The 25,016-nt window shown below is 41.7% G+C and overlaps 1 protein-coding gene across 1 annotated transcript in view; it reads right to left on the bottom strand.

Annotated features, from left to right (window-relative positions):
• EPHA3 (EPH receptor A3) overlaps positions 1–18,271 on the bottom strand; it is a 773,721-nt gene extending 755,450 nt beyond the window's left edge. The window contains exon 1 of the mRNA XM_039481726.1: positions 17,934–18,271. The gene's annotated coding sequence lies outside the window, so the exon portion shown is untranslated. The remainder of the gene's footprint in view (positions 1–17,933) is intronic.
• Between the last annotated feature and the right edge of the window lie 6,745 nt (positions 18,272–25,016).

Here is a 25,016-nt window from a genome sequence, read left to right on the forward strand (position 1 = left end):
AGTATATACCCCCTGTATGAACCAACAGGAAAAAAATTAGACACCACCACCACCCTCCAGTATATTCTTTTGACTTGAGATGGCTATTTAATCTAAAATGCATAAACTCCAAGCAGTACAAGGAAAAATTACCCTTAAAAAAAAAAAAGTATTTTTCAAACATTTTGCCTTCTAAAAAAAATCGGAAGATAAAACTGCACTCAAGCCAAAAGGTTAGCTATTGGTATTTTTAAAGTGACATGAAATGTGACAAGCTTATCAAATCAGTAGAAAAGACTGCATGTGTCTCCCCTTGCATTCATCCTGAACTGCATGAGGGTTAATACAGCTATACCAAGTCCATTATTTTTTATTATAGTAATGAAAAGTGTCCTATTTAACAAAGTGAACATCAGCATCCTGAAGAGGTTCCACAGCTATCTGTCTTCCATCTTTAATTTTAATTAACCAAACAAATGGACAGTAAATTCAAAGCAAAGAATCAACATTAATCTCTAAATCAAAAGGATTTACGTTGAGATTACAATTAATCACATGCATGAAATATCGTATTTAATAGGGTGATGCCCTCAGTTACTTTGGTAAATCACTAAAACAATGCAATTTCCAAAATTAGAATTTGGATCCCTTCCAAACATATCCCATTAAGATTATCAATTCAGTAAGAACAGTGACACTAAACCTTTGAAAAATAAACTCTGCAAAAACTTTTCCCATTTGATTAATGTGCTAATGTAAAATATTTTCAGCCACAATGGTCCTCAACAAAACAGAGCCCAAGCACCTAATAACGGAGGAGCTGTCTGGACCCCATGCAGCTCAATTGTTGGTGGCACATTAAATGCATCCCATTGGGCTTTCTCCTCAAGCACCACACAGACACATTTTATAGGACTAAAGTTTCTCTCTCATGTAACCAGACCAACTGATATCAATGGAATTCCATCCATTCAGCACTGAATTTGGCCAATCAACTTTGATAGGATTCTGTCTGCATAATGGGTGCAAGACTGGGCACATCATTTGTTAATGTGAGATATAATTTAGCTCTATATGTGATGTAGAACATTACACTGATAAAAGAATTTGACCCAGTTACACACACCTCAGTGACAGCTGAATTTAGCCTTCTATGTATTCATATCCCTTCAGCAATCTGGTGTACTGTTATCCTTGGGAGCATTTTATTGTAACTCCTGCCTGTTTCTCAGTGATCTTATCATTCAAACACAAGTGGGAGAATTGCTTTCTATGCTCTCTCTCCCCCCGCCCCACATCAGAAAGCCTAGTGCAGTAACCTCATGAACTCTCTTTTCTGTTCACTGACACCAATGTCAGATTTTACAAGCCCAGAATTGTTAGCGTGGCAAATACATGAAAGGGGGCTGGCTTTACCAATTGCCAGTATAGGCAACTCCTTAGTCCACCACCTCTATGGGTGGCCCTGAATAAATAAAGTTTTAGTTTTTACACACAATATTAAAATAAGTTCTTTTACACCCAATAAAAAGATCCCTGCCTTCAGCCAAATGCCCCAGAACTCTTCATTCCTTTGCATCAGTTGTTGTGGTACTGCCTTTCGAACATCAATGCAATATCACCTCTTACCAGAACAATAAGTCTGCCCTTCTTTCAGCCTTTGTTACTTCTCTCTGCCTACTTAACTTGAGCTCTGTGGAATGATTCATTTCTTAAAGGTACAGTACATGGTGGGCAAGATTTGTCTGATAATTTATAATCTGTTCTTGTACTCTTAACACCATGCCTTTTTTGGTGTCAACTGGAAATCTGATTTGTTTAGTTATGCTGGGGCCACAGTCATGGTGGTGTTACACTTTTACATTACCTGATTGAAAAAGCACTCACACATATAGATTTAAATAAGCAGAATGCTAGGTCTCACGTAAACTGTATTTCTGCTCTGAAAGGTAACTTCTTAATATCTGCCAACTTCAATAACTAAAGTTAGTTTTTACTACTATTTATTCCTGTTTGGCTTGCAGAGTCCCCCAGCTGAGGAAAACTCAGCTGGATTCTGACTCCTCCTTGTGCTTTATCAACAGCATTGTTTATTCAGTTCCGGTCAGTTACAAACTACACAAACCCACCAAGACCATTGACACCTATGTCACTCTGCTGAGCATAACCTGAATGCAGTGGGGTATAAAGACGAGGGCATCATTTGGCCTGCAAAACCTGATGTGCAAGTAGTAAAGAATCCCGCTTGAGGCAAAACCCCATATAGAGTTTGCAGGATCAGGGGCTTGATAATAATATGCCAACCCTTTCACCTCTAGGTTACCACAGTTTAAATATAGCACATGACATAGTGAACAACAGTTGTTACCAGAGCCATCTCTTTGACGGTAGAAATTTAAATCCTGGTGGATGCAGCAAAGCACACGATTCTAGTTCAACTATTAGCAATCTCATTGTCAAGAACTGACTGGATAGGGACAGTCAACTACCTTCAGATGGTAGTTCCAGAGATTTAGGCTGGAGGGAAATTTGCTGAGTAGCATGAGGAAACCAGTGTTGCTCTCTGGGCTTTAACTGGTTAGTAAATATTGACTTCAGGTTCCAGGGATACAAATCTAGTATGTTTCTTGAAAACACAATGAAAGCATCTTTTTTCTTTCTTTTTCCTCTTTTCTTTTAAATGGCTAATGAGAGCGCACCTCTACCCTGGAAATGGGAGATTTTCATAAAGGCACAACACTTACCTCACACACACACCCCACATCACCCTATACAAATTGCAAGAGGAGCATGAGAATTCCACAGGTGAGCTGGTTAGCGAGGTGGCAGTTAGACCACCGGGCAAAGCTTGTTTGCTTCAAGTACAGGTGCAGTGAGACTGCCATTACATTGCTGAAGTTCCATGAGTAATTAAAACTTTTCCTTTAACCTTACAGCTTTGGGGAAAATATTATAGTTTATTTGTAAATCATAGTTGCCTCTGGCAGTAGATTCAGAGAGAGAGTTATATACATTGATATGATAAAAATTAAATAACTAACTCAGGGATGTAGCTCCAACAAACTACTGAAATCCTAAAACAGAAGAGAAAATTGAGTTTTCCTTGTACAATATTGTTAATATAATATCGCATTATAGGGTTTCTCTCTGAAACTTCTGTTTATTCTTGTTGCTCATTAAAAGGTAATTAATATTATATGAATACCAATGGCTTTCAGTACCATCTATTTTGGAAATTTTCAGAAGCCACCTATGTTCATATGAGGAATAAGATTAATCACTACTAGAGTGGACCAAAAAAAATCAAATTCCCATTTCCTGAGAAATTCTGGGTTTTATTGTTTCATCCTGAATCAGGATTCAATCAAAATATCCAAACTTTAGTGGAATTAAAAGTTCTGAAAAGTTTCATTTCAGAAGTGTCCAAGTGTTCTGATTATCTGGGTCAACCTGAGCTCCTGTAGTGCCACACAGGAGTTGCAGTTTCAAGTCCCCCAGATCCTCATTCTCTTCAGCAGGACAGTGCCTCACATCATGCATCACAATGTCTCATGAGGCTGATCCACCACAGTGCCTCATGTGACAGGAAAGTACAGCTTCCATGAGGCACCATGACAATACAGGCAGATGGAGAGACAAGTGGCAGTTTGGAAATATATATATTTTTCCCCAATGGAAAATTCTGCCTATAGTCTTCTCTTTTACTGCAGAATACTTCAGTTTCAAAGAAGCCCTGTTTTCCGATGGAAAACATTTGGTTATAAATTTTTCACCCAGCCCTAATAATTACAGTAAGTATATGGATATATCATATGTCCTGTGGGCATTTCAAGTTATGAACAGGTCAAGTGACTTGTGCTTCTCCAGTGGCAGAAGTATCTGGAATACCTGTCTTCCAAAATATAATGCGCTTTATTGTCATCACAATTGGCTGGCTTTTGTTGTCATGTCGGGTACCCACAACACTTACCAGTCAAATTAGTTTTCATAACACCCCTTCTCCAGATGTATGTACCACTGTGCCCATTACACAAAGACTTAGGCCTGGTCTATCTACACTGGGGTGGCGGGGGTTGGAGAAATCAATCTAAGATATGCAACTTCAGCTACAAGAACACCGTAGCTGAAATCAACGTATCTTAGATTGAATTAAAAATTACTTACTTTGCATCCTTGCGGCGCTGGATCGATGGTCGCAGCTCCCCCGTCGACTTTGCTTCCGCCTCTCGCACTGCTGGAGTTCAGCAGTCAACGGGAGAGTGATCGGGGATCGATTAATCGTGTCTACACTGCACGCGATAAATCGATCCCCGATCGATCGCTACCCACCGATCTGGCGAGTAGTGTAGACTTACTCTTGGTTAGTCCTTTTGCTACTGTGTTCTGCAACAATGGAATAGGCTAATGCTGTGTCTTCATTCTAAAGTGTCAGTTAATTAGAATGCAAGTGATTCAGTCATACCTTGTACTCCACACCATATCACACAGTATGTACAGCAGTGCTCAGGGGGTTAATGTGAAAGCAGCACTACCAATGTAAGAAAATGAAAAAGAGAAGAGGCTGGTCTTTTAAGTAAAGCAACTTTCATAGCTAGCTCTGCAGCTTGTCTCCCTGATGCTTCAGCCATCAGGCTGAAAATAAAGAATAGGAAATATATCAAATCCAACAAACAAACCCTTTCACGTGCTTTTGGAGGAGTGTATAGAAAAGAGTTTAACTGGTTCTTTTTTGCTGCTAAGTTTTGACATGAACAAAGCACTTTGGGGTGCCTTAGAAATCACAAATGAAACAACAGGGGTTCAGAATCATAAGCAGCATGGGAACAACACGAGAGAGGCATGAAATCGAGGCTCCAGGAACCTTACTGATCCTATGTCAAATCCAAAACTGAATGGGTCAGTGTGGTCTAGTGGGCAGGGCACTGAGCTGGGTCTCACAAGACCTGGGACCTAGTCCCAGCTCTGCCACGTGATGCTGGGCCAAACCTCTCTGTGCCTCCATTTTCCCTCCCAATCTTTGCCTGCCTTTTATGAGGATGCTGTAACCCTCTGGGCCAAGCCTAGCTTGCCTTGCTTTTTAAGTGCAGTGGAGCCTGCCTGCATGGTGAACTCTGCAAAAGGGAAACAGTGCAAGTCCTCAATTGCCTTGCCATTCACTTTCACTCTAAGCAGGTTCACATGCTAGGAGTGTTAATACCTTTATAATGAAGGGGCCTTCCTTCTTTTCTAGCTTTATGGGGGGCAAAGAAACTTCATGCCAGGGGAATTTCACCCTTCTTCACACTGGAAGCAACCAGTGTTTAAGGAAGTGAAGGGACTAATGGAGAAGAACTGATCCACCCAACCTTTGACAGGCAGCCTTATACTTAGGGCCCTACATATAGTGCAATTGTGCATTAACACAAATCCCAACACAATTTACAATTTCCCCACCCAACCCCCCCATATGCGCCCTGTTTGTTTAGTGATGCCATATCATCCCCTAAGGTAATTCCACTTCTGCACACTTCTCCACAGAGAAGCAGCTTTTCCATCCTGCACAGCTTCTAAGAGTACCATGGAGAAACACCCCTTTCTCCGATCTCCCCATTCCCTCCAAGTTCACTAGCACTTCCGTCCTCTCTTCCCCAATTGCCCACCATTCAGTCCGTGTGCAGAAGCTGAAAGGATATTTCCACACTCTCCAACATGGGAGCATCCATTTCAATGCACAGCATTTACTCCCCCTGCTTCATTAGACTCTACACTTTGACAGAAGTCAATGCTCTTTCTTATGTTCTCTCATCCCCCAGCACGCTCCAATTTCACAATGCTCAGCATATGCCAAGATGACCACCTCTACAACAACGCAAAGAGAGGTGTTACGTCCTCATATTGTGGTGCAGTCTTAGAATCATTGCCATAAAATTGAAGAATTAAGAATAAGTAATCAATTAACATGCAAACAAAGCTTTTATGGCATTTGATATTTAGAGAGCTGGAGATGTCATTCATGCTCACTGTCTCGGAGACTGACGAAATTATGAAATACTTGCAGATGGTCAGGAGAACCCAGAGCATCAGAGGACACAAAGACTTGAAGAGATTGCAGAACTCCCTTCATGTCAGAGAAGAAAAGATAGTATATAATGAAGGAGCTGGGTGGCAAAATTTATACCCTACTGGACTGTGAAGGTTGTACAGTGCCAGCACCTAAACAAGAATAGGAATAGGGGAGATATTCCCCTTTCGGTAACATGTATTACATGTCTGTGGAATCTGTATGATTTTTTTATCTTCCTGCAGTCTACTATAGGGATAAATTATACTGTCAAGTAGCTTTTGTTTTTTAAATTGCCTTGGGAGATGGGGGAGGGAGAGAAGATCACCCCTTCACAAACACCTAAACTCAATCTCCTTCAAAGCTGCCTTCAAAACTCAGAACACACACACAACCACACTAGGGAAGAGATTTTGAAAAGCCCTCAGTGGTGACCTGATGTTGCTCCCATTGAAGTAAATGCACATATTACAGGAGAAGCAAAGTTAGGCCAACATTGAGGGCTTTTGAAAGCACCATACTAGAGAAGTGTAGTTACATACACAGTCTCTGGAATCTGTTTGTCATTAAAGTTGACCTCACCTGAGTAGTCGGGGGAAAAAATACCACCTGGCTTTTAAAGTACGTTGCAACTTTTCCCATAGCAACTCCCCTGTGTTGAATGATGTTCTAAAAATATACCAAGACAGTGCTAATGTTGAAGCATTTCCTTCCCCAGCTGGGCAGAGGTATGATCTGTTTCTCACAAAGGACTGACATATGGTGTTGATAATTAATAAACATTGACATAATCAGAGAGCTAAGTAAAAATCACAAATCATCTTTAAAGGAAGGACCCCAGATGCCTCCAATTAATATTTCTCAATACCACTGAAGAGACTGTAACTTAATTCCTAATGTCTTTACTTTAAAGAGCTCAAAACTCACAAATTATGTCATTAGGAACAGCAATGGCTAACAAGAGGGTTCAGTATGATGTATTTTTGTTAGGTGAGGCTAATTGGAGCCAAATGAATAAAACAATGCTGTAAGGGAACCAGAAAAAATCCTTGGGTCTTTAGGAGCTGAAATAAATTAGGGTAATCAGCGATGTATGCAGAATACGGCGTGTTCAATTAATATAAATAGGACAGCAGTCAACTGCAAAGCTCCACCGACACACAGATGAGTTCTGCTGGGCAGCAGATGTCTTATTACATTGTATAAACACAAACAGCATGGCAGACTAAGCCGGATCAAATAGTAGGCAAAAAGCAACAGAACCTGGGCACTAATGACATGTATCACAGGGGGTCTTTGCAAAGTTTACTGGTATGTGTTTAAAGAACATGGTACTGATCTTTATTAAGTGGGGCTTGGGCAAAAGGTGTGGAGAGGAGGTGAAGCGGGTAAAAGGACAGGAGGCAACTATCTGTCACATACGGGTAAAGCTAACAGTGTACCCTTGGCAGCTTGTATGCTTTAAAAGTGCCACCTGCACATGCAGATATTCTGTGGGGGTGGATGATCTGATCCACCCTCTTCCTGCAGTCTTTTCATCATGACAAATTAATTGTTACAGTAACTACAGTCAATTGATGTCACAATTTTAGCTTTCAGACCTTCCTGAAGTGTAAAGAAACAACTTGTCTTTCACTTCAATCTTCTGTTCAATAAGATCAAAGCTTCTGTGTTCAAGTCCCTCATTTTTCTCCCCTTTTAGCAAAGGGAATCATGACGACTACATCACAGACAAGTGCTAAAGAGGGGATCTGTTAGAATGCAGGTTTTCGTAAAGCAAACCTCATTTTTGTAGGATTTAACATTAGGATTTAAGGGTTGTAAATTGTTGCATAGTTTATAATCACAAGATGCAAAGTTCCAACTTCCTACAGGTCTTATGAAATAAAGTGGCCCTTTACAATAGAATTATTAGCAATTTCTATTATTTTCCCTCCAATTATTATACTCAGCCCAGAGATTTGTGTTAATGTCTCCATGAGGAGGACTACCACAAGTCTCATAATAGCCACTCAACTTGATTGAGGATAATGTGGCTTTTATGAACAATCATCCATAATCACTGATGAGCAAGCTATTTTAATCATTACTTGAGACAAAAGTTACATTATTTGACATTCCTATTATTTGTTAGCTAAGGGCACGTCTACACTACAAAATTAAGTTGACCTAAGTTACATCCACTTACAGCCACCACAGTAATTGAACTGCTTTTGCTTGTCTACACTATGCTTCTTGTGTCAGTGGTGCACGTCCTCACCAGGAGCGCTTGCACGGATTTACCTGTCAGTGTGGGGTATTGTGGGATGGCTTCTGAAAGGCAGCAGTCGATGTAAGCAATGCAATGTCTGCACTGACACTACGGTGACCAAGCTACATCAACTTAAGCACTATGCCTCTTGTGGAGGTGGAGTTATTAAGTCAGTGTAGTGAGCAAGTTACATCGGTGGGAGTTGCATTCTAGAGAAAACACTTACACAGTCAGGTCAGTGTAGGCTGCCTTATGTCAACCTAACTCTGTAGTGTAGACCAGGCTGAGTCTCTATTGTGAGTCATTTTTGCTTTCCTTCAATAATGCCATGATGGCCTTTGGAACTCTAGTGTGCTCTACGTTACAATGATCACATTTTTATCTCATTATTTGCAGCAAGTCCATATGCATTCGCTTTGTAGCCTATGTCCAGTCTGGACCTGCAGGGCACATTTTTAGATGTCTGATTTCCAGCCCTTGCTCAAAAACAGAGGGAAGAAAATTCTGGAAAAAAAACAAATGATAAATATTGATACGCTGCCTCTGTGTGTAGCCCAAAACTTGCCTTCCCTCCACCCCCCCACTTTTGTGCCCTATTGCATGGCCAGCGCCTATCTAAAGCATAAAGATGAAAACAGACAGCAAATGATATACCATGCAATAGGGCACAAAAAGGGGGGGAAAGCCAAGTTTTGGGCAGCATACAGAGGCCGCATATCAAGAATGGTTTAGCATGTTGAATGTTTTGCAAGGAGATATTACTAGGAATAGTGGGATGGAAATCAGAAAAGTAAACGTTTGGCCAAATCTTCTGACACTACTTCCTGAGCAACAGAACACTTGTACCCCTTAGCTACAGCTGATGCTTTCTGAGTTCCTACAAATAGTCCACCAGCTATGTTTGTGGGACCCAGTCATTAACAAAGTGTGGTAAGTGTGAGTCTGCGGGTCTCCCACTCATACATGGCCACTGCAGCCTAGAGCCCAAGTTCACCCAGTAAGTGTAAATGAGCTCTTGTATCTAGAGTTCTTCCCTTCAGGAACATAGTAGTGAACATAGTGACCAAACCCAAGTATGGTTTTTAAATGTGAGTATTATTTATTTTAACAACAGGTATAAAGCATTTAGAAAAAGGGAGTTTAAAAACAGTGAACACATGTCTATTCCCCTAGTACATAGTGAGGCCAAACTTCCTCAGATACCTGCAGTGGGGTATCATGTACCCCAAACTGCACGCACGCACACATACACACACACCTTCGACAGAGTCCCTTTTGAAACTGCTATAGGCCTTTTGATCTCAGCTTTCAATGAGCCTTTTCTCTTAACAGCCCCCAAGTGTTTGCTGAGAAGCAACTTAACTTGAGCCATTCTGTTTCCTTCCCACTCATTTTTCTTAACAGCCTACTATTAAACTACATCGAGACAGCCATACAGAAAACATCCCAATAATCAGGTCAACACACAGTATTTATAAATTACACAGCACCTCCAAATCCATCATAGCAAGTCCTCTGCTTGCAAAAAAAAGCACATATGATCATAACAAGACTGTCTCATTATAACAACACTGACACAATTGTGCTAGGCAGCCAGCCCTCAGAACTGTCTGATCTTGTAAATTAATTAGCAAGGCCCAAGAAATAAACTTCTGCATTTTCTCATCACCTATAATTTGAATTGGTTTGATGACTTCAACTGTTTTGACTACAGCTAATGGCTTTAGAAGAAAGTATATCCCCCCCAAGAAAATTTTGTCCATTTCAAACTAAGCCTATTTTTAAGTTTAGCCTTTATATTATGAGAATTTCTAAACTTTCACATCTCAAGACTTGTCTACACTGAAAAGTTGTACTGGTATACAACTGGTCTAGTTAAAGTAGTATAACCACTAGTGAGGACGCAGTTATACCAATATAAAGGAAGGGAATAACCTATACCAGTCTAAGGCACCTTTATATTGATATAATCTGTGTCCACACTAGGAGTTTGTACTGGTCTAACTACATCACACAACACAGCCCTAACCAAAATAGCAATACCGATAGAAAAAAAAACAGGCCTTTTCTAAAAATCATTAGAAAATGTAATTGATGCTCCAAAAACTATTTATCATTAGAAATGCTGAATCAGGACCTGATATCACACACTAAACTTTTATAGCAATACAGCCTTGTAATGCAGGGGAGCGTTCTAGATTCCGGTTCAAGGTTAATTTTTGTTGTTGCTACCATCAAACTAAGTTTTAAGAGTAAGAGTGCTGTGACCCCATTTAGTTCATTAAATGCTTCACCAACAGCAAGTATTGATCTCTTTTACTTGAGTTTTTGCTTCATTTAGCTTGCACAGGTCAAGCGATAATCCAAATCTCTTAGCACAGTTTGGAAAGGAAACTAGTGGACTCACTCATAGTTGCAAGATAATATTTTAACTAGTTTGTCCATCCAGGACAATACAGGTTATAAATACAGGATACAGGAATAAAATAGAGCAGATATAGGTATATAGGTCATTCCAAAATACCACAGGATCCCTCCCTGACCTGATCAAGTTCTTCTCTACAAGAGTAGAGATGGCCAGACCGAATCAATGTCTTAGGTAAATTCAAGATGATTGAGAAAGACAAGTCTTTTGCATTCATTGGAGATCACATGGCTGTAGTGACACATGAGAGTCTCAGGTGCTTTCTGTTCAGCCCATAATTAAGACCACTAGGAATGGTCAAAGTCTTTTTTCAATTAAAAAAAGAAGTGGTTTAGTTGAAAATTAAATGTTTATGGGGGAAAGTATGACAAACTGTTTTGTTTTCTGAAATGATTTCTAAGTGAAAAATTGCAGACCAAATAGAGAAGTTTCTCAGTATGTTCAAACAGTTTTGAAAACTAAATTCTCATCTTCCCTTCATTTGATTATTGTTGGTTGTTTAATATTTATTTTTGCCCTGTCCCCAACCAGTTGGAAAAATAGGAAGAAAGGTTCAAAACCCCAGAGAGAAAGGGTAAACACAAAATACTCAGCTAAGGTCAACTCGTGGCCTCATTTAAGTCAAAAGCAAAACGGGGAGGGGGGGGGGAGTGGTAAGGTTTTCAGCCTTCTGTCATCCTTCTTTCAACCCACCCCCTTCTTTTTTTGTTAATACTTCTTTCCAACAGAAAAGGGGGAGATTTTAAAAGTCAAACAACATAACACTCTCACTTTGGGGTTTGTTTAGTTTTCAAAAACAGTTTTCCATTGGGAAAGGCTTAAAAAAGTGAGTGTGGAAGGGCAGTCTAGGGGGAGAATGAAGGACCCTGAAAACATCTCTTTTCTCAGGAAGTGAAGCTTAAATTCCAAAGCTCATTACAGCAAGGTGTTGAGTTGACCTACTTGCAGATACTAGCAGGAATAAACTGGTAAAGTCAAGTGGCTCCATTCCTTTCTTCTGAGAGATCACACAAGGTAATGTCTCAAGATTTCTCTCAAATAGGGTTCTAAAAGTCTCCCCCTGTCATCCCAGCTGTTAAACCTGTATATGCAGCAGTTAGGAGAAAAAATGGCCAGCATCATCTTCAGCGTGCAGCTGACATCTAGTTTTTTCATTGCATAATATCTGATCCAACTGATGGACTGAAGTAAAGAGGAGCATGAGGAAGATACAAGGAGAGGGAGAGAACCAGACCTCAGAGTCCCAAGTCTTATCAGCACAGCAAGCTTTCTGTGTGAAAGATGCAGCATATCTTCTGCAAAACTTTAGCTCCCACTTAAAGTAGAGGATGAGTTTTCTGTTCATTTACTAGTAAATACATTGGTTAGGAGTTAAAATTAATTTTTAAATGGACCCTTCCAGTTTAGAATCTTTGTCAGTCTTTTCTTTGTCCTGAATGATCTTAACTGAATCATAGACTCTTGAAACTTTCCATCTACCTAAAATTAATGGCATTCTTGTGCCTAGCCTATCTATTAAGAAGTTAGAGTATAGTTAAGGTAAGTTAATGATTATTACAGCTAACTGTTTGGATTGTATAGTCTATGGACACAAGAAAGTAGATACACTTAATCAGTAAAAATCAACAAACATGATAGAGGTACTGAGCCAGTACCCTCACAAAAGCCAGTTACAATGATTTCAGATGAACAATTTAGAGCTTTGTCTCCACAGGGAAATTTACCAGCCTAATTATATTGGTATCATTACACCAGTAAGTTCCCCCTGGTAGGGAAACCCTAGCTGCTCATCAGGCATTAAAGTAAAGCTGCACACACAAAAACACTGCATCCCCTCCTGTGCTTGAAGCAGCTCAGCTCCCCCACTTTCTTCTTCATTGACTGATGAAATCAGAATTCTTCAGATGGGAGAAACTGATGTGGGAGCACGAAGAGAGCTCTTCCCTAGGTGGGCAGTTTCTAGTGTTCTTGCTCCAGTAGATGGAGCATCACGTGTAACCCTTCTGCCCATCAGAGTTGGCAGCAACAAGGGCAGGGTTCAGTATCTAGGGGGTTCCGTTTCAATAACACAATGCAAAACCAGCTCGAGCCCCCACCCAGTGTCCTGGGACAATTACATTCCACCCCCCTGGGTGCCTCTAAGAGGCAATACTTCCCCTCTCGCAAGCACAGAGTCTGAGTGTAGCAAAAGCCTTTTAATAAAAGAGGGAAACATTGCAGTGTATGTTGGGGAAACATCACAAACAGGATTCATAACACAAACCAGGAGCAAAAGACCCATCCCCAAGTAATTTTGGGAGTGTCCTTTTCCCCTCAGGGTCTTAAGTCCAGGAACCCAGAAGTCACCCCTCCCCCAGTTTCTGTCCTTGGTCAAAGCAGCCCCCAGAGTTCAGAAATTCATCTGCAGAGTTTACCTCCCAACCTGGGTGGAAGTGGGGGAGGTATGAGGGGAGCATCTTCCATGCCCCGCTGCTCAGGTCAACAGCCAATTGCCATACCTCTCTGCAGGGTTCTGCTGCAGTCTTCACCACCAGCTGGACCTCACCACCAGCTGTGATTTCAGCTGTTAGTAGAGGGCCTCAGTGCCAATGCCCACAGAATGACTAGCCCAAAGTAGGTCTAATTTCAGTTCTGTAGCATCTAACAAGACTCCTAATTGAGTCAAAATTAGCTCTCTTATTACACTATAGAGAGAAAAAGGAATCAAGTGGTGTTTGGGGCCCTCAGAAGGGCCCCATGCTACTAAGTGCACATATCTACTCCAGCCTTTCTCAATTCACTGGTCTGTGGAACCCATGTCCCTTGCCTAGCAAGTGTTACTTAGTTGAGGGCGAGTCCCTCCATCATAAAATGCCAAGTACAGTTCTACTGTTCTTGATTCACATAACCAGGATAACAACACTTTATTACTCCTGCCCCAATAACAAAGAGACTGGGGATGCCACAGCAGCCAAAGTGACCATTTGGGCAAGCAGTCCATCATGCTATGCAGGGTGGAGGTGCCCATGCAAATGAGATCAGCCCCTGAAGTCATTTTCCACAGCTCACCACCAGATGTCATGATAGAGCTCATTCTGACTCCGCTTACACATGGAAGAATTATCAAAGATAGAAATACTATATCTGCCTCTTCCACAAAGGAAAATCTGTCACCATAGCTGATTTTCTCCAGCCACTCCCTGGAAAAGGAGATGGTGCCACCTTCCCTCCCTTAGCAGTAATCCAAGAGAATCCAACTGTCACCAGTATAAGCCAGAGGAGAACTGATGGGTACATTACAGTCTCTACCAGGATATATCTTGCTTTGACATGTTTAAGAATTTCCCTTAGAGAATATATAGTAATTTTCAACATCATTAAGGAAAAACCAAATTTCTTCCTTCCACTACTCAGGAAGTGTGGTGCTACTGTGGAAGGGTATAAGGAGCTCAGGTTACAAACATAGACCTTGGCTCAAATACCTGATTTGTTCTCAAGATGCTTTGAGTAACCATTGCAGTGAGTAACACTGATGGCTCTGGAGGGAGAGCTTCTGGAGGGGGGAAGATGCCAGAGTTTTCCAGAAATATATTATGTATTATGGTGCCTTGTTCACCTCATTAACAATTAAGTGGCTGTGAACTTGTGTGACATTATCACACTCCTCTGCATTGATTCATGTAGCTAATTATGTTACTGAACTTTCAAGTCTCCCAATTAGGAGCACTACCTTGGAACCCATACAGCAGAAGAGCAAGGGAATGTTTGTAGTGTTGTAGCTATGTCAGTCCCAGGATATGCCATGTTTACAATTTATTTAAATGATAGGATGTTCTTTTGACCTCTGAATTATCAGAATACGGTATAGACAGGGATTGTTGATTACATTGTCGACCCTACTCATAGATATGTAAATACACAAAACCACAAACATTATCCCTCCACATGTCTTTTGAGGGTTATTTATTTTGCAGGATATTTAACCCTTTCTAGCCATATGTCACACACTGCATTATCATCTTGTGATGCCAGGTCACCTGATCCAACCAAGTCCAAATCCATCCATCACCTGTGAGACTGATAACTAGGAGGAGGTGAGTCTGAGCCCAACTCCACTTAAAGGGCCAGTCCAACTTGTGACACCAAATGTATGTGGCTAGGGAGCAGAATGGGAAGAAACTCATGCAGCATAACCCTCTCCCAACCCCAGATTTCATGGAGCCCAGAGGAATACACTGCATAGGGTGGAGACACTGAAATTTCATGTGAGGGAGTCATAAAGAGGATGCGGCTGGCAGAGAGAACCAGCAATTGCTGTTTTGCATTGTCATCTCCCTCCAAAACTGTGGAATTTGCTGCACGAGTAAATGCTGTTTATTGCAACACTAACTCCTGCATTTCCTGCCTCCTACCTAGGATTGTCAGGCATCCAGTTTTCAACTAGAACACCGGTTGAAAAGGGACCTGGCAGCTCTGATCGGCACAGCTGACCAGGCTGCTAAAAGTCTGGTTGGCTGCAGTGAGGCAGGCAGGCTATATGCCCAGCTCTTCACAGCACCCAGGAAGTAGCCAGCATGTCCGTCCAGTGCCTAGGCAGAGGGGTGACCAGTGGGGCTCCATGTGTTGCACCTGCCCGCAGGTGCCGCCTTGAGCACCACCTCTTCAGCTTCCATTGGCCGGGAACCACAACCAATGGGAACTGTGGGTGGGAGGGTTGCCTGTGGGCAGGGGCAATGCACAGAGCCCCTTGGCAATGCACGGAACCCTCTGGCCACCCCTCTGCCTAGGAGCCATTCAGATTTCCTCTGTCCCTGGGAAACGAAGGGGCCACCTGAGGTCAGCACAGCCCAGAGCCCAGATCCCAACCCCCTTGGCCCAGCCTAGCACCCTCTCCTGCACCCCAAACCCCTCATCCCAGGTCCCAACCTAGAGCCTGCACCCCCAGCCAGAGCTCTCACCCTCTTCTACAGGGGGGGAGGGATAGCTCAGTGGTTTGAGCATTAGCCTGCTAAACCCAGGGTTGTGAGTTCAATCCTTGAGGAGACCACTTAGGGATCTAGGGCAAAAATCAGTACTTGGTCCTGCTAGTGAAGGCAGGGGGCTGGACTTGATGACCTTTCAAGGGTCCCTTCCAGTTCTAGGAGATGGGTATATCTCCAATTATTTAAAAAAAAATTTTTAATTTAAATCCCAATCTCTTGCATCAACCCTGAACACCCTCCCACACTGTGAACCTCTTGACCCCAGCCCAGAGCCCACTCCTGAACCCTAAACCCCTCATTTCCGGATCCACCCCCCCAGCCCAGAGCCTGTACTCCAACCCCCTGCCCCAGCCCAGAGCCCCCTCCCACACTCCAAACCCTTCAGCCACAACCCCACCCCAGAGCCCTCTCCCTACACCCCAAACCCTCATCCCAGGTCCCAACCTAGAGCCAGCACCCCTGAGCCTGCACCCCCAATCACAGCCCTCATCCCTTTCCCACATCCCATCCCCCTGTCCCAGCCTGGTGAACATGAGCGGGTGCGGGGGGGAGGGGAGTGAGAGATGGAGAGGGCTTGGGGAAGGGGCAGGGCAAAGGGGCTGGTTTTCTGCCATTAGAAAGTTGGCAACCCTACCTACCACCCTCCTGAAGGGGGGATGAAAGGGACGAGCTCAACTAACATCAGTTGTGGGGGGCTGTCCTCCAGAGTGATATCCCAGAACAGTGTGACTTTAGGGCCAAGAACTCAATGCCCTTTTGCAGAAAGGAAACCCTCTCTTCTTGCAGGAGGAATTGAGCAAGTTTAGACTCATTTTCTATAGCATCTACCCCCTGGCATGGGAGGAGGAGAGAAGAGAATGATCAGTGCTTTAATTTCTGCTTAGTTTTCATGTCATGTTGCAGTTTGTCACAGCTATTGACAAGACAGCCCTGAGTAGTGATGTATGATCTTGGGCAACAAGATACTAATGATTATTTCTTGGCAGGTTAGCATATACACACATGCCATTTCATCCTCAAGAGCACTCAGCAAACATTAACTAATTAATACTCAACATTCCTGCTCTTCCCTTTTACAGCCCCCTTCCACCAGTCTTCTTCCTTTGTGTTTTCTTTGCCAGATGCAACCACCTCCCTCCTCCTCCTCCTCCGCCACCCTCTCTCTACATCTTTCCCTCTACCTCCCTAGGGAGCTTCTTCCTTCTCCCACCTCCAAGATCTGTCTTCTGCCACCTCAAGCCACCTCCTTAGGAAAGTCTCCCTTTCCCAGGCCACTGGTCCTCTCTTACAAGCTCATTCCTTTAGTCATGTCTTCCATTACCCAACCCAGCTGGAGCAGCAGCAGAAACACTGCACACCCTGATGAGCAGCAGGAGATTGCAAAAGGGATAGGGGAGGGGAGGTATTCAGTGCTGAAGGAAAGACAGAACAGTGGGGGTGGGAACTGAAAACGAGGGTAATAGAAATATTCAGTGAAGAAGGAGCCAGGGGACAGAGGAGGACACACTATGCTAGTTGGAAAATCCGTCCTTTTTTTCCCTCCTGATCAAGAAGTTCCTGGGTGTGCGAAGCTCTCCTTCTGGAAAGCTATGTGCAGCGGAGAACTAGCCCATAGCAGGGAACAGCTAGAAGCAAGCTGTCTATACTTCCCGGAAGCATGACTTTTAAAAAAAAATAAATAAATAAAAAAAAAAATCGATCAGTTTTTCCTGCAAACAAACTGTTTTCACTGAACCATAACACTTTCTGAAAATGGAAATTTTCATCAAAATTTTTTTTAAAATATATTTTTCATTTTTCAACCAGACCTGAAAAGAAAAATCTCAACTTCAAAGGGCTGCCTACACAGCTATTTTTAGAGCACTAGCGTGAGTCTGAGTCTGTTGACCTTGACTGGAAGGATCACTGTGTAGACATACTGTAGGAGTCCGAGTTATGGACCAGGACTCCATTATGCTAGGTGTTGTACCAACACTGAACAAAAACCAAACACACACAGTCCCTGTCCCTCAAGAGCCTACAAACCTCAATTTCTAATGTTAAACCCCCCCAACACAGACAGACAAAACCTGCTTCTTTTTTTAAGGAAACCTTCAAGACTTATTTTTTAAATGAATCATGAAGTTTTCAAGTGTCTACGAGCTCTATTGTTTTTCCTTTCAACCACACCTTTAAGGAATGGCAAGAGGAAGGGGATGAATAGAAAGCAATAGGAAAGGAAGGAGGAAAAGAAATAGAGAAGCAACCAGAAAACAAAAAACACCAAGAAAAAAATACCTTTGAATTCCTTGTGAACTGTGAGAATCACATCGATATCACCCTTATGCACAGGGGGAGATCTGTCAAGAGAGCTGTTGTCCAGGAACAATCAAATGGGTTTAAAATGAGGGAGCGGGAGGAAGGCTAATATGGACTCAGATCAAACCACTCTTCTTTGGGAGATGACTTGGTGGTGTTGGAAACAGCTCTCCCTTCTGAAGCTAAAAATCAAGCATTCAAATCCCCATGCAGCCTTAATGGGAGAGTAAAAATTGTTGCCTTCTTTAAGGCTCCCTGACTCTTGGTGACTAATTCACTATAATCTTTTTCTCCTGGGTAACTAGGGTGACCAGATAGCAAATGTAAAAAATCAGGACAAGGGATGAGGGATAACAGGTGTCTATATAAGAAAACCCCCCCAAAATTGGGACTGTCCCTATAAAATCAGGACATCTGGTCACCCTACAGGTGACTCTCCTTATAAGGCTCTTTGATTTAAGCTCTCACTTACTGACCATGCCTTGCCTCACTCATCTCAACCCTTTCCACCTGTTTGGATGTCAGCAGCAGAAAGTAATCAAGGCACTAACTCCCTGCCCCAGTGCTAGGGAAAGGTTTCTACAGTCTCACACACCCCTGCACTAGAGACTGCTCCATGTTGTAAGACTTCCCAGGTGTTTTTCTGCACAACTGACTTTGCTAGGGCCCACAACACAGAGAACTGCCTGCATTCTGTCCATAGGTTGTCACTTCTTTATTTCACATTTGTATCTTGATCCCATAGATCCCCCAATTACTTACACACACACACACAAAACCACTCCAATCTTATTCAGGATATTCACATTATCAGTGACAGAAATACTTCTCTTTGGGTGAGAACTGAAAAAAAGTTATTGTTGGGAACTGGGGTCCATAAATTATGTGTGGTAGAATTAAAGCAGGTGTGCTTTCTTGGCTGGGCCTCTACATGGAGCAGGCTAGACTTCTTAGTGATTCTGAGGCAGGGGATTATAAAATTAGTGGGTCTGGTTTAAACAGGGACTGTTGAGAACTGATGATTGAGAATTTAGGTCAATAGAACTCTCCCCTGTCCACATACCTTCCCCCCCCCCCCCAATCCTCACCAAAAAAAAATCTGTGCATGTTGCTGGCTAATTACAGTATCCAATACACAAAATCAACCACTTTCCCTTCCTTTGTATTAGATACATACAGGGGTACAAGACCTTTGTGCCTGCCATGCACAAGCCAAGAAGTGCTAAGTTATCAGTCTTCCCTTGGCAAGAATTCTCATGTGAAAGGAATATTCTGAAGAAAATGTGAGGTGGGTGCGCCAAGGTGAAAGCTCACCGTCTCTAATGGTGAATTCCGCTTTCCAGTGTGAAAGTTGTGATATTCTACTTTCAGAATTGCCAGCTTCCTTTTCACAGCACCAGCGCAACTAAGCTTTTGCAGTGGGATGAGGAATGCAGTGTGAACATTAGTGAGCAGATTTCAGGCTACTTCAAGCAATCATTTTTAAATTGAACTTTCATTTAAATAGTTGTCAATCACTTTAGCCTATGGTGTATAAGCACCATCACAGGGAGATATACCAGGTATTTAACAGTTATTCAATCTAGCAAAGAAAGGCATAAGATCCAATGGCTAGAAGCTGAAGCCAGATAGATTCAAACTAGAACAAAGACAAATTTTTAATGAGGGTGATTAACCATTGGAACAAACTACCACAGGAAATGGTGAGCTCCCCATCTCTTGATGTCTTCAGATGAAGGCTGGATGCCTTTCTAGAAGATATGCTTCAGTGAAACACAAGTCGCTGTGCTCAGTACAGGAGTAACTGGCCTGTGTTATAGAGGAGGTCAGAGGAGACCATCTACTGCTCCCTTCTGGAGTTAAAATTTATCAATCTATTGATCGTTTTCTTGGTAACCAAAAATGAGGGAAAAAAGCATTTCCCTTAGTAGCTGTAGTCCCAGACAGAGGAAAGAATACCCTTAGCAATGTGTGATATTGCAAAAGAACGAGGCTCCATAGGGCTCGAATTTCAGCAATTTCAGCATTTGATATGGCCTCTTACTTGCTCCTATCTCCTCCTTTGTTGGTATACAGAGCCCTGATTGTTCTAATCAGGTAAATATGGTAGAATTGTGATTATTCAAGATCACTGTAATTGTATTTGCTGAAATACTTGTTATGTTTTTCTGCCTGTGTAACATTGGAGGCAAGGTTGCTGAGCAATTATTTGTCTCAGCAGGTGGGTAATATACACATACTGCGGGGGCCATTCTGCAACTGGTTTTGCATGCTTGCTTTGGCTGTGTGGACAAGATCCCACAACTAGGCCTAACTAAAAGGTGTGGTTAGTCCCCCTTCCTTCCAAAGTAGGACAACACGGAGTGCATTACTCCATGTGCTGCTGGTATCACTCTGCATGCCTGTCCTCCGAGACTGTTATCCTCTGCCGAGAGGATGTTGTGAATCTATCAGGATGCACTGATAAAAATAGTTAGGCAGCAGAATAGGTGTGGAGTCACAAACTCAGTTGACAGATTATTGTGATGTAAAAACAGCTGCTGTGAGGACAACTTTCAACCATGTTTGCAGTAACCAGGTCAGGTGACAGTCAGAAGCAGTTACAGAAATATGGGTGTGCTTGCAGTACACATGGAAGCTTAAACCTCCCCTTCATGTTAAGCAGTGAAACGGATTTGATCAACAACCATAGGTAGCAGTTATCTTTATCTCATTCCAGCCATGCTTATTGTTAGAGCTCCTTAATTGCAATAAATAATTGCTTGTAGACTTCATACATCGTGTTTCATGGTACTTTTTTGGAGGCTGTTCGGGTTTGTCTGCTGTCTTTTTGCTCTGTGTGCCTAGTTCAATAGCCCTGAATGGGGTTTTCTACACACAATTGCAATACAAATAATAATAGGATTAAATTCTGAGCACCTGCTGCCGAGCCACAATTCCTTCCAAAAATCAAAAGATGACCAGATTCTCTCAGAATTTGACCCCAAAGCCTCACACACTGTTTGGCAAAAATAAAGTGTAATAGTCAGGACACACAAAATTCAACATATTTCAAATGTTCTTTAATTCCCTAATATTTCCCACATATTAGTCTGTAAATTTATTTGAAAATTACTTTTAGACAAGTTTTTAAAAAAAGAGTAATGCTCAAAAACCTTTGCTGTAAGAAGAAGGTAAAAACCTCAGAGGCATATCCAGTCACTTCACTAAGATCATTAGTATGCAAAGTGGCATATGGAGTTTTACCATGTAGCTCCCATGATTTTAATGGGAATCACATGGTTAAAAAACCCTGCACAATGCTTTGAAAGCATGGAGAGATTATGGCCTATTACCAAAGATGTCAAATTCACAAGAACATCTGTATTGTACAAAGAAAAATCTAAGCCGCACACAGGAAAATGTGTGCCATGCGCATTTATTAGTTTAAATAGAAAAATAGAGCCATTTCTTTATGATAGGAAGTGATATAATTGACAGGAAAATCAGTGTGGCCAGTGACAATCAGAGACCAAATGAGACCACAGTGTGACTCAGACATTGCCTAGATGGGATTGTGTTGCAATAACGCCACACAGTGGTTACAACAGGAATTGTTCACAATTCAAAAGGCCGTGCCTGCACTTTCATAGCAAAGAGATAGCTTTTCTCTCTATGGCCGAAGAGGAATGGAGTGCAGCACTCTCCATACACAATGTAACTTCTGTTCAAGTCTTCATCCCAGTAAGACCTACCAAATTCCTAAGTATTTGTATAGAATGCTCTGGGCACTACCGGAAACAACAATAAATGTAATTGGCCTGGCTGGGACTTTCTCACAGACTACTTTTCATCAAGACAGTGCAAGCTTGAGCAAAGAGGTAATGTATCCTTCTGTCTCTTCTTATCCCATCCCTCTCTTTCCCCACACTATCTTTTCTGCTTTTCTTAGTTCCCACTCCACCACTGATCATACACCTATTTACATTTAGAGACAAATATGCTCACACAAATTGCTCACTTTCCCACAAATCTAGTTGTAGTTTGTAATTCCTCTTTATCAGGCAGTCTGCGATTTCGCCATCAACCTTGATAAATCTCACCCACCTCAATTAATCATGTCATCTTACCATAAATGACAAACAAGATACTCTGAGTTTGAACTTTCTTTTTAACCTATATTGAAACTAGTGTCTGAACTCTCCCTTGGTACAAGGACCACCTTCCTTGTAGCTCTGTCATCTCTTTTTTTTTTTTTAACTGTATATTGATATCTAAGACATTATATCATAAAAAGGGGCTTCACAAGACAATGTTGTTTATGCAAAAGAAATCTCATGTCACTGAATGCTTTCTGCAGCCTTGTCTAGTAGTTGTATGCCTCATTTTCCATCTTTGTCCCTTATATGAACTTAAGGAAGTGGAAAAGAGTGGCTTTGATATTCTTCTCTATTAGTATTTGCAAATTTATTTATTCACGAAACACCTATGGACTTCACGGTCATAAATAGTATTTAACACACATGATCTTCCATATCAAAAATATCACACCACCCAGTTCTGATTGTGTTAAAGGAATCACTCCTAGTTGTAATATATCTAGAAGCCCAACAACTAGTGTGTGGTACTCACATCTACAATGCTATGTACTTACATTATGATTTACATATTTCAGAAATTCTGCCCCGCAGAGGGCAGTGATGTGTACACACACCACCCATGCATGACACATTACATATATCAATTGCACTGGTACAGACAGGCACAATCCCACTAAGGTCAATGAAATTGTGTCCATTTATGTTGACAGTCAGTATGGCCCATTCATCTTAAGTAATATTAACTTTTCCCCCATTACTAGATGACAAGACATTCCTCTCCTGGATAATTTAACACTGCCATTGAAATCCTCTATCTCCCCTGCCCCATCCCCTTTCAGTTGTAATCACACCAGAACACACCTCCTTCTTACTCCTTCCTCACGGACCTGCATGCTTTTGTCATCTTGTTGCCTTCAGCAGATCCTTTCCTGTACAATCAGCTGCTTTTATGTTTGAAAAACAACAAACTCCCTAAACAACAAAGAGTCCAGATAGCTTTTAAGCCTTAAGAAATAGAAAAGCTCAAATAAAAGAGGAAAGGTCAGATACTCCCAATGATTGATTTTCCTCCCTTTCTCCTCCTCTCCCCAATGTGTTAAAATAAAACACAGCCTTGATGGACACAACAAACTTTTACTGTCTTTTTAAAGACTGAACGAGAGACAATAATGTTCCACCGGAACTGAGCAAACTAAATTAGTGAATTAGAGCACATGTCCCAAAGTGTTACAGCCCATGTTTCACATTAAAAACAGAGCTTTAAGAACACGCAGAGTACTCTCATTCCACACCTGCACAAATTCGATTCTGCCATGCTAGTTGCTTTTATTACATTGTTAGAGTTGATCTTGAATTTTGTTTCCACATCCTGAAGCACTGTAATGCTGTTTGCAGATCTCACTACAGCTGTATGGCAATTTGGCTTTGAATAGATAAATGGCTGAAATGGGGCCAGAATTCTGAGGTTTGGCTTTGACTGATAATATCTTTTAGAAACTGAACACTTAGAAGAAAGCACCACTTTCCTCAGCCAGTGCCATTGCCAACTCAATTACTTCTTCTCCAAGGCCTCTTCTGATGGTGGCCCAACATGCCCTGGGATGGTGAGGAGGCTTTTCTGTCTCTCCTCCTTATGGCCAGTCCTGGTAAGATCCTCTTCCAGATGTTTCTGCAATACCCACTTTTCTGGTATCACACCATCCCCTCCGCTTAGGGGTGAGCAAGAAACTTAAGATCACAGATTGGATTGAAACTCTGCTTATGGGGCCAGATCCTGCACCACTGAAGTCAACTAGAGCTTTGCCATGGACTTCAGTGGGAGTAGGATGTGCACCCAAGTCTTCAAGCAGCTGCTAGTCTCATTCTTCACTCTCCCAATCTGCATGTTGAGAAGAGCTTTTTACCACAGTTAAACCTCTACTTAAAAGAGGCAGATTTTAAACGAGGGTGTTCATTTACTTATATTAGTCCCCCTACTTTAATAGTACAAGCAGAAGAGCAATTTAAGTAAGGTCTTTGATCATTCCAGAGCACATTAGTCTATTTTATTGATCGAATACCAAATAATCACTATATAACAGTTTTTATAATTGATAGACTGATCAATTGTCTCTTTTTTGTAAAAGGTAATAATCGTTAATTGTGATTAGAGGTGGTATGAACTTTCCATATAGCAAATCTAACTGGGCTTAAATTAAATCTGCTATATTTTTTTCACTACATGTTACAGTTACAACAGCAAGTTATTAAAGTATAATAGGAACACTTATCCTGAACTAATACATTTGGTTTTGCGTGGTGATGTGGTTGACTAAATATTGACTTTTATTATTAACTGCAATAAGTGATTATATACCATACAGGTGACTGTATCCCCAGTCTGGCCAAAACCAAACAATAACTCAAATATCTGAGATTTGGACAAATATCACCCTAATCACACAAAGAAATGAACATGCAAACTCTGTATAATATCTTTTCTATGAAATTGAGTTGCATTAGCATCCACTGCTACAACCTTTATTTGGTCTTTCTTTTGTTTTTCTGTTGTATCTATTTTGCATTCAGAGAACTAGCGATGAACCAAAGCCGGAACCATTCCCCCGACACCAAGAAACAAAATCTCAGTGCTTTAAATTAATAGGACCTGGATCTGAATTACTCCCAATATAGACATTTGGATTTACAATTCAAAAAGAGTGGCCAACAAAATTTTACAAAACCCAGTTTTCTCCTATTATAAAGTGGGTGGCATTCCAACCTTGTTCCTAGCATAGTATATGCAGACAGATCCCATCCAAACTTACCACCTTCCTTAAGTTTGCCTCTGTTAACTGAAACAGCAATAAAAACTTCAGCTCACAGTTTCTCCAGAGCATGGCTCTTCCTAGAGTTTTTCCTTGGCTGGACATCTCTATATCTTGCCCCTAATTCCCTGTACTTCCAACCATTCAAACCCTTTCATACTCCTGTGTTAGAGCTA

This window comes from Mauremys reevesii, linkage group 1 (assembly GCF_016161935.1).
Source record: "Mauremys reevesii isolate NIE-2019 linkage group 1, ASM1616193v1, whole genome shotgun sequence".
NCBI lineage: Eukaryota > Metazoa > Chordata > Testudines > Geoemydidae > Mauremys > Mauremys reevesii.